We start from the raw sequence: 8790 nt of genomic DNA on the forward strand, positions 1-8790 counted from the left end.
CGGGGAGTTCGGCGGCGTCGGACGGCGGCGGCGCTTCCAATTTCCGTAATTGTGAGTTCATCAAGGAAATTGACTGGCAGACAACGAACGCAATCCACTCTTTATTTACATCACGCTCGCCGTACAACGATTGCTTCGCGTGCTCCAAAACGAGTGACAACATCACGTCCGACGCAAAACAAGTTTTATTGAATATTTTAATAAATCGCTGCAACATAATAGATTGGCTGCTTTAAAAAGTGTGAATTAAATTAGAAAGTGTCGATTGATTTTATAAGTTTACCATTTGCTTCGTAACTAAAACTGCATTGAAATTCATCGTCACTAAGATTTATGTCAGAAATAAATAGGTACATCGACGTAATCTTTTTGCATACTAAGTACCCAATTAATTAATTATTTATTGCTCAAGGAATAAGTAGGAGCAAATTACTAACAACTGATTGAAGCAAAATTTTGCAACCTTTAAAAGCTTTAGAGTCAGCATTCGCTTCCTAAAATTCTAACAAAACTATCCAATATCCAAGCCAGCTATTTTTAACCTTCGCCTTTTCAAAGCTTCAGAGATCAATCACGAACGATACACGCCAACAAAGTATGCAATAACAACAAACTAATAAATCTATGTGTTTGTTGTATAAGTAATCAAAAAGTCGTAGGAGATGACGCGAAAACGGGTCGGTAAATAAAAAGCTGTGGCGGTCGTGAGGTAATTGATGGCGGGTGGCAATCAAATTAGGGTCCGCGTCGCGGGTAATCGGCTGAAAGCTGCCCGACAGAGCTTTTGTGGGTCGCCCGGCCGGGACAGCGCCGACCGTAGACCTGCACTTGCGCTCCTACTAGCGCACAAAATACCCTCGACTCGCTTCGAATTTAACTTTTTGTTGCTCTGAGGCTAAATTGTTTGCGAAGAAAATAAATTAAAAGAAAGCTCAAGAAAATAATTTTTGGTGCAACCAGATTCCAAGATGTTTGTCGATAAAACTGAGGCTTATTTTCTTTGTGGGTGTTCCATAATGATTCATAATTGGCTATAGCATACACTGGAATGTTACAGTTATACCAAGAAAAATCGCTAACGAAACTGGTCACGCGTTTCTAAATGACCACGAGCATTTTATTAAGCGAAGCAAACTCTGGCAACACTCCAAACAACTTGCTAGCGGAAGAAGTTTAAGTTCAAACGTGAATTAATATTCCCAAAGCTGAGTTATTATCGTATCATGCAAAGTTAATTGCAAACGTGATGGCTTTTCGAAAAAGTATAATTAATTCAGATCATTATCAAGATATGCGTCTTAACTTTATGGAACGATGTCGTCAATTAGGCTTGCGTGTACACTAACTTATATAATAACGTGGAGGTGAATAAGGCTGCTAAGAAGGAAGAGACAGGCTCATCATTAACGGGTCGAAGAGATGCGGACGGACACGCAGCATCCGCCGCGAGCTCTTTAGCTTTTATCATAATTTAAGTTTTCCATTAGCCGTAATTGACGCGAACATCGTTCCTCGCTTACGGCCGCGAATCGTCGCAACGATTGTTATTTTTGGATAGATAAACATTCCCTATTTTCAGGTCTTCCGAACGCTATTCCATCTTAATTGACAATACTATTAATAATTAATAAGAGTTATGGCGTACAGCTTTTATCTTAATGTGGCTTTTAACGATACATTTGTATTCCAGAGACCATTTCGGTGTAATTTCAACGGCACTACCGCCTCGCTAATGGATAAATATCGACTAGTTGTTTAATTTTAAAATTAATGAATAATTCAATCGATACGTGCGCTCTGTTTCACTGGCACAATGGTTAGATCACGGAGTTTGATTTAATTTGGGTAATGTCGGGATCGAACATATCCATTAGTGTAATTGGGCGGCTACTCATGAGACGGTCGAGATATCAAAGTGTCGTCCGGCGGAGCGCCGCGGCTCGCCGGTCCTGAGAGCGGACCGACTATAACTACACAATACAAATTATTAAGAGTGCTCGGCATCACGGGAACGCTTTCAGAAGTAATGAATTAGAAAAGTTGCGCAGCACTCACGCCGATTGAGCCGCGCGGCTCGGCGACGGCGTCGGCGCGCCGCTCGCTACAACATTACTTTAATTAAATCTATTTGAACAACAAACTTTAATTAAATTTCATCCAGCAGTTAGGCGTCGCGGAGGAATAATCGCGCAATTAGAGCGGCCGTGAGCGTCGCCTTACACGCTCCCAGTTAATTAACTCACTTGGGCCGACCTATCCGACTAGCGGCGCGCTGTGTATCCGACACTACACCCAACACTACTAACGTTATGTGTTTATTCTCGTCCTCTACATGCATTTTTGGCAAAATGCACTAAGTAAGCCTGCAAACGACCTAAACTGTAAAAACACAAACTCAAAGTAATCCGTTTTTTCTTGTTAATTAAACGAAAGTCGAAGCAGTTTCAGAAAGCTACTTAAATAGTAGTTCATTTATGAACGTAAAAGTTCTACATTTTCATTCGATTAATCAGAAAATAGCGGTCATAAACCGTTGAGAAATGAACGTACTGAGTGGCACAGCATTTGCACAGTTCACCCTAAGCCGGCCGACTTATTCGATTAATACTCGTAGCAACACAATGGGTTGGCGCTTAGCACTATGTGTAGCGCTTTCATTGTGCAAGTTTAATTGTTTTTACAGCGCCGGTATTGTGTGCGATGGAATACTTAGAAGTAACCTTACCGTATCATGACGAGTTGGCCATTCCACTTTAAATTGCTAAAACGCTTTAGCTTTACACCATGCGTAGCCCCTGAAACGATGTATCGATTACGTTTTTATGTCGGGAATCGAGTAGAATGCCAATAATATATACAAGTATCACATATCTACTAAGTGTTCGTCTGCTGATCCATTATGCGCACATCGTAACGTATAAATAAAGGCAAAAACTCACAAGATCCATTAAAAGTATTGCTGCGATAATTTGGAATTGTATGGATACGCCTTCTGCAACTATGTATTTTTTACGATATTAAGAATGCATGATTAATAACTTAAAGACGCTAAAACTCTTTTTGGAACGATTTCATTTTGAATATTTACTTAGATAAGTAAAGTCGAGTTTTGCTTTTTATTTTGGATACATCCAGCTACAATGTCACAAGTCACAACACAGTTTTTTTAACAAGTTTTATTATAAAAAGATAACATCTGAGTTCGTTCTATTTCCAAATAGGACTAATGCTAAAACTTTAACCACTTGAATTTAATCCCATTTCTAGCAAGACAACAGCGTAATATTATTGTTATGAAATCTTGTTTTTGCCAGATCCTTTCTATTCTATCGTCTCAAAGCACTTCCGTAAGAGAGTGAGCGCTATAAAGGAACCGAGTGAGCGCGTTGACCGACACTCTTCACCCAGCCAAGATTTGACCCCACTCACTTAACGTAACTCAAACACATGAATATCTAATTTCCAATTATGAATTTTTCATTACACTGCATTACTTTTTTCCTCATAAAACATTCCATTATTTTTGCTTTTATTGTTAATTAAATCACTCGCATTATGGATCCAGAAGTGAAATCGATAAAACGAAAGAACGAGCTCAGAAAATGTCCTCCATATCTTTTTATTTTATGCCAAAATTTATTAGTCGTAAAAATAAATATCCTTGCTTTATATGTATTTTTAATGGTATGATTGGACTCATTTTAGAATCACCGTACTCGGACGTATTAAGTAAATATACTAGTTTTATTTTATCTTTGCGAAGCCGTTTCGCGGTTTTGTTGGATATATTCCGAAAATACGTTTTCACTTGACATCTACGTGGGTGGCGAATAAAGTGGACGCAACCTTCGTTTGACTGCATGCATACAAATTTTTTAACAGTTCGAGCTACATTTGTAAACACTGCGTAAATTAACTTGAAGGCCATTAAATTAATTCACGTACATGTAGGCATCTACGAATACCTAGTGAAAGTAAGTTCTATAAAATTTCTTAATTTAAATAATGCCTAAAGCATTATGAAATAATGAAAGGTACTATGTATTATTTCCGATAGTATCTTTCAAAGGACCTTATACTTATCCCAACAGTAAAAACACGATGTTCTCCACTTAGGTAACATTGAAATCGTAATCCTACAGGAATTTAAATCACGCTTATTATATAGCACTTAAAGTGCAACCTTACATGAGAATCACATTTGCAGAGAGTTCTATATTAAGTTTAATACCTAATCGGATTTAATTAGCGCGATGCTGACCGCTGCAGTATTGCACCGCGCTTATTGGCGCCACGGCGTGTAGGCAGCCTTATGAGAGCCCCCAGGAATCCACACGAGCTCATAATGCAGCCGGAATAAGATAACATATATTCTCTCTAATAACATTGCAAAGTAGACACACATACCATGGTCGCTTTTAAGTTTATGAACGTGGACCGCATATTAATGCCGGCTGTAATTTCCCTGTTAACACAAGTCTGTGTGTTGACTCGCAACTTCATGACATCCAGCGTTAGTTTATTAATCTGACTATGCTGTAACAGTAACGTCGTTTCCTAAAGTTCATTAGTGAATTCCTCCTTGAGTGTAATAGGAGGACTGCTCTCGATAATAAACCCTAACGTATTCTGTAAATGAAATCAAACGAGAAGAAATGAATCACTCTAAACGAGATATGTGGAACTCTAAAGTTCAGTTTCCACTTAAACAACGCAACCTATAAAAACTGCATTGGAGTCAAAATGCAGGAGTTTCTAATTAAATCCGACGTTAGTGCTCTGAATGCCGTGATAAAACGTGGCACTGCGCAAACGCACTCGAGATGGGAATGGAGAGGCAAAAACCGTCGGCATCAACAATAAGTGGGTGCTTCAATAAAATAAACGGTTCCTAATCACGTAGGGCTGCGACAACTGTGCCCGCAACAGGTATACCTACCTACCGATCTCATAACGGCTGCTACCGGCTGTGCAAGAAAACTATGGAGTCGATTTCTTTATTAACATTTATTGTGATTACAAAAATCAAAAGTCATCAAGGTTGACTTTTGATAAATAATGTAATAATGAAATAAGGTATGGTCAGTCAAATTAATAATTATTTGTTTTGCGTTAGTTCTTATTTTCGCCATATGTTTGATTTATTAAAGTAGGAAAGAACTGAGACTAAACGAGCTACTTAGGTACATAATATAGTTTTAGTTAAATGGGCAAAAAATGTTGGCCGTAATGATAAGTCTGTAAACTTTTTATCTCATCTTTACAACTGACTTTTTTACCAATTATATAATGTTTTTAAAAGGATTTCAGGTAGGTACCTACTATATAGAGTTAGTTAAGATCCTAAAACTTAAATTACTTTTACTTTTATCGGCTAAAAGTATTTTTTATCCAATCATGCCTCGACCAATAGCTGGCGTATAAACGATGAGATTATACCTATATTTTGTTTTAAAATTACAATGACATACTTTGAAAAAGCGATTATTAATTTAATGGCTCATTAAATCAAAGAAGCAAACAATAAAGCTTTCTGAAGCGCCTGACGTAGACTCACAAACAAGGTCTACAAAAATAACTAGCAATTAACGCAATTCATCTTTTATTCTTGATCTTGTTTCATTCTTTGAAGTAATCAAATCCCCTGTTCAAAGGCAAGCAGTTATTTCAATCTTGTTAGACAGTATGGCGCGCAAAAAGCTCGGAATCCGCACCGCGCGCGACATTGGTGCGCATGCGTCCGCCGCGAACGTGCGCGCGCGCTCTCTTGAATTTAGATCAATGGGAAAAAACGAAGAAAGCCATCCTGCTTAGTCTCAGACGACGCTGTCATCATTCTTGTAAGAAACTATTGTTGGTAGTTAGGCGATCTGGATATGGCATTGGGAATTGCAGTTCCAGATTACTCGCGCAAAGGAATGACTTGGTAAAAAATCATTTAGATGTAATTAAATCAATCGTTTCTTCACACTGCTGGTCTCGGTTTCTTATAAGTAACTGAGTAAGCAGATCAGGTAAAAAATGCAATCTATTTCATGTTCCAAGAAGCTTCAGGCATCCAAGCCTTTCATGATATTACTTTGTGACGTTTGTTATGTATCGTTAAGCAAAATAATACTCTTAGTAACACTGATAGAAAAGTGTACGAAAGCAAAAAAGGTTGACTCATCTATCCAAAAGCTGACCACTCTTTAAACTGCCTGACCTGTTGTTAGAGATGAACCAACTAATCTAATCTGAAGAAATGGAAGATGTTCTAATATAAATCAGGTGGCTATTTATTATTCTGTCTATATACTTTTAATGGGCTGGCAGACTAACGCACTCGAGATAGCGCACCAATTAAACGCACTCCAAGAATGGAAAGTGGTTGTTTTTGCCGGGCCAGACGCGCTTTGTCGATGCCGAACGTTTCTGGCAATGGCAAACATTCGGCTGCTTTGAACACGGCCATTGATTAGATACATTTTTGTTTTAAAGTATTTTGAGCCCTAATAACGTTATTGTTGTTTGATCTGACTCTGTTTTGCAGTGCTTCATGACCGCAGAGGGTCTACAAATGAAAAATTACTTTTAAAAACTACTTAAAAAAATTGATTCCTCTTCTGACTCACCATAACATCTACCCAACAATACTACGCCTGAACAAAACGAACCTAATCCCTTGTCCAATCAATTTCACGTTCCTTTGTCTACACCTGTAATGTGTATGAAGACATAAAAAGTACACATGTACGTAGGAAAGGCTTGCAATAAGCCGGGCAAGTAGCGCGCATGATTAGCGGCGGAGGCGGGGGCGCTTGATTGCTTGCCCAATTGGGCCTTATACGCCGCACATGGGAAATATTTTTAATCAACACCTCCATTGAACTTACGAGCGGTCGTACGTGAGCTCTGTACACAGGGCCGTATTCGGTATACTGAAACTAGAACGTTACTTGTTATATAGTTTTGGTTTTGTCCAAAGAGAAGTGTACAGAGAGAATCCGATTGTATTGCTGAGATAGAATGTATCAACCGTGATGATGAACTCCACAATCTGTTCAATGAGATGGCTGACTGATCTACTTCCTAATTCAGGTTTGCTCATCCAAATTAAAATAGGCTTATGTTTAACTGATCACCAGATATAGTAACAAATAGCAGACAAAAATAGTAAATGATCACCAAAATGAAACTCGCATTTTAATGTAAAACTATCACCAAAGTTTTAACACTTTGCTATCCTATTTAAGTGAAATTACTCCAAAATAAATCATGCGTAAGCCAAAAATAGTAAACGATCACCAAAATTAAACCACCATTTTAAAGAACGATTACAACCAAAGTTTTTAAATTCTGCTATCCTATTTAAGCAAAATGAGTCCAAATAAATCATTGTTATCCCAAAAGTAGTAAATGATCACCAAAAGTAGTAAATGATCATCAAAATTATCCTCCTCCTCGATCGTTCCCTCAATGCTGAGGATCGTGACTCCTTTTTATTTCGTCAACCAGTTGTCTCCATCGGTTACGTTCCGTTGCTTGGTGTAGTGCAGTGCTGACAGATATCTCCAGTTCCTCCGATATCTGGTCTGACCACCGTTTGGGACTTCTACCTCTAGGTCTTTTGCCTTCAATTTTTCCTGTTACCATCAGGCGTTCCAAGTTGTTAGTGTCTCTGCGAGCAACGTGGCCGAAATACCGTACTATTCGCTGCAAGCAGGTAGTGGATAAGCGTTTTGTCTTTCCTAGCTTTAGTTGTTATCAAAATTATACCAGCGTTTTAATATAAAATGATAATCAAAGTTTTTACATCTTGCTACCCTGTTTAAGTAAACTGACTCCAAAAAAATAAGTTCGGCCTGATACAATAAATGTAATAACATTATGGGGACCCTTTTCCTGCACTAGGGTGGAAAATTGTCTATTGCATGCCTCTAAACAGTGCGATAAGAGTGTGTTTTCGAGGGAGTACGTATTGTAACGTATTGAGAAACACATTCTTCTTCTTCTTTCTCCTGCCCTGTTCCCAATTTTACTTGGGGTCGGCGCAATATGTCATTTTCTTCCATTTTCCCCTGTCACTCGTCATACTGACACTCACGCATGCATTGCAAGCCGGACACATAACTTAATATGGCATCATAATACTTTATTTGGTAATAAGTCTACATTTTATGACAATTACAGTGACTTATTTAGGCAAAAATAATACATTAATTTGGTCGTCAAGAGTTGGTGATCATTTACTAAATTTGGTGGTCGAATACAATTTAAAGTGAAGTCGTGACTAAAATAGCTGGTACTATTACATTTTTAGACTTTATTTTTCTGGTGTTCAGTAGATATTTCTGGTTACAAAAGTTAGGGTATCAAAGCATTTTATGGTGGTCATTATATTTGTTCCCATTAAAATATAGTGAAAAGAAAATAATTGTTTTTAATGGACGTAAATTAAACATAAAAATTATATACTCATAATCAGTACATAAACAACGACAACATCTAAAAATATCTCATTAATGTAGTATAAAACCAAGAGCTCCCGTCAATTTACAATATCACTTGCGTATAAGGAACTTTATTCTTGAGAACAGTTAACTACATAAAATGAGTCTAAGGAGTTTTAATAGGAGTGACAGCCTCATTAACATCGGTCGGATCTAACGAGACGCCTTCAACTTTGCTTGTTACTTGTTAGTCTTTAAATCAAAACACATTGATTACAGTAGCTGGAGCTTCAATTACTGAGGCCGAGTAAAAGCGTCATTCTATGCTGCGTAGCACGTCCATGCTACGCACATTAGC

The sequence above is a fragment of the Helicoverpa armigera genome, chromosome 10 (genome assembly GCF_030705265.1).
Source record: "Helicoverpa armigera isolate CAAS_96S chromosome 10, ASM3070526v1, whole genome shotgun sequence".
Lineage (NCBI taxonomy): Eukaryota > Metazoa > Arthropoda > Insecta > Lepidoptera > Noctuidae > Helicoverpa > Helicoverpa armigera.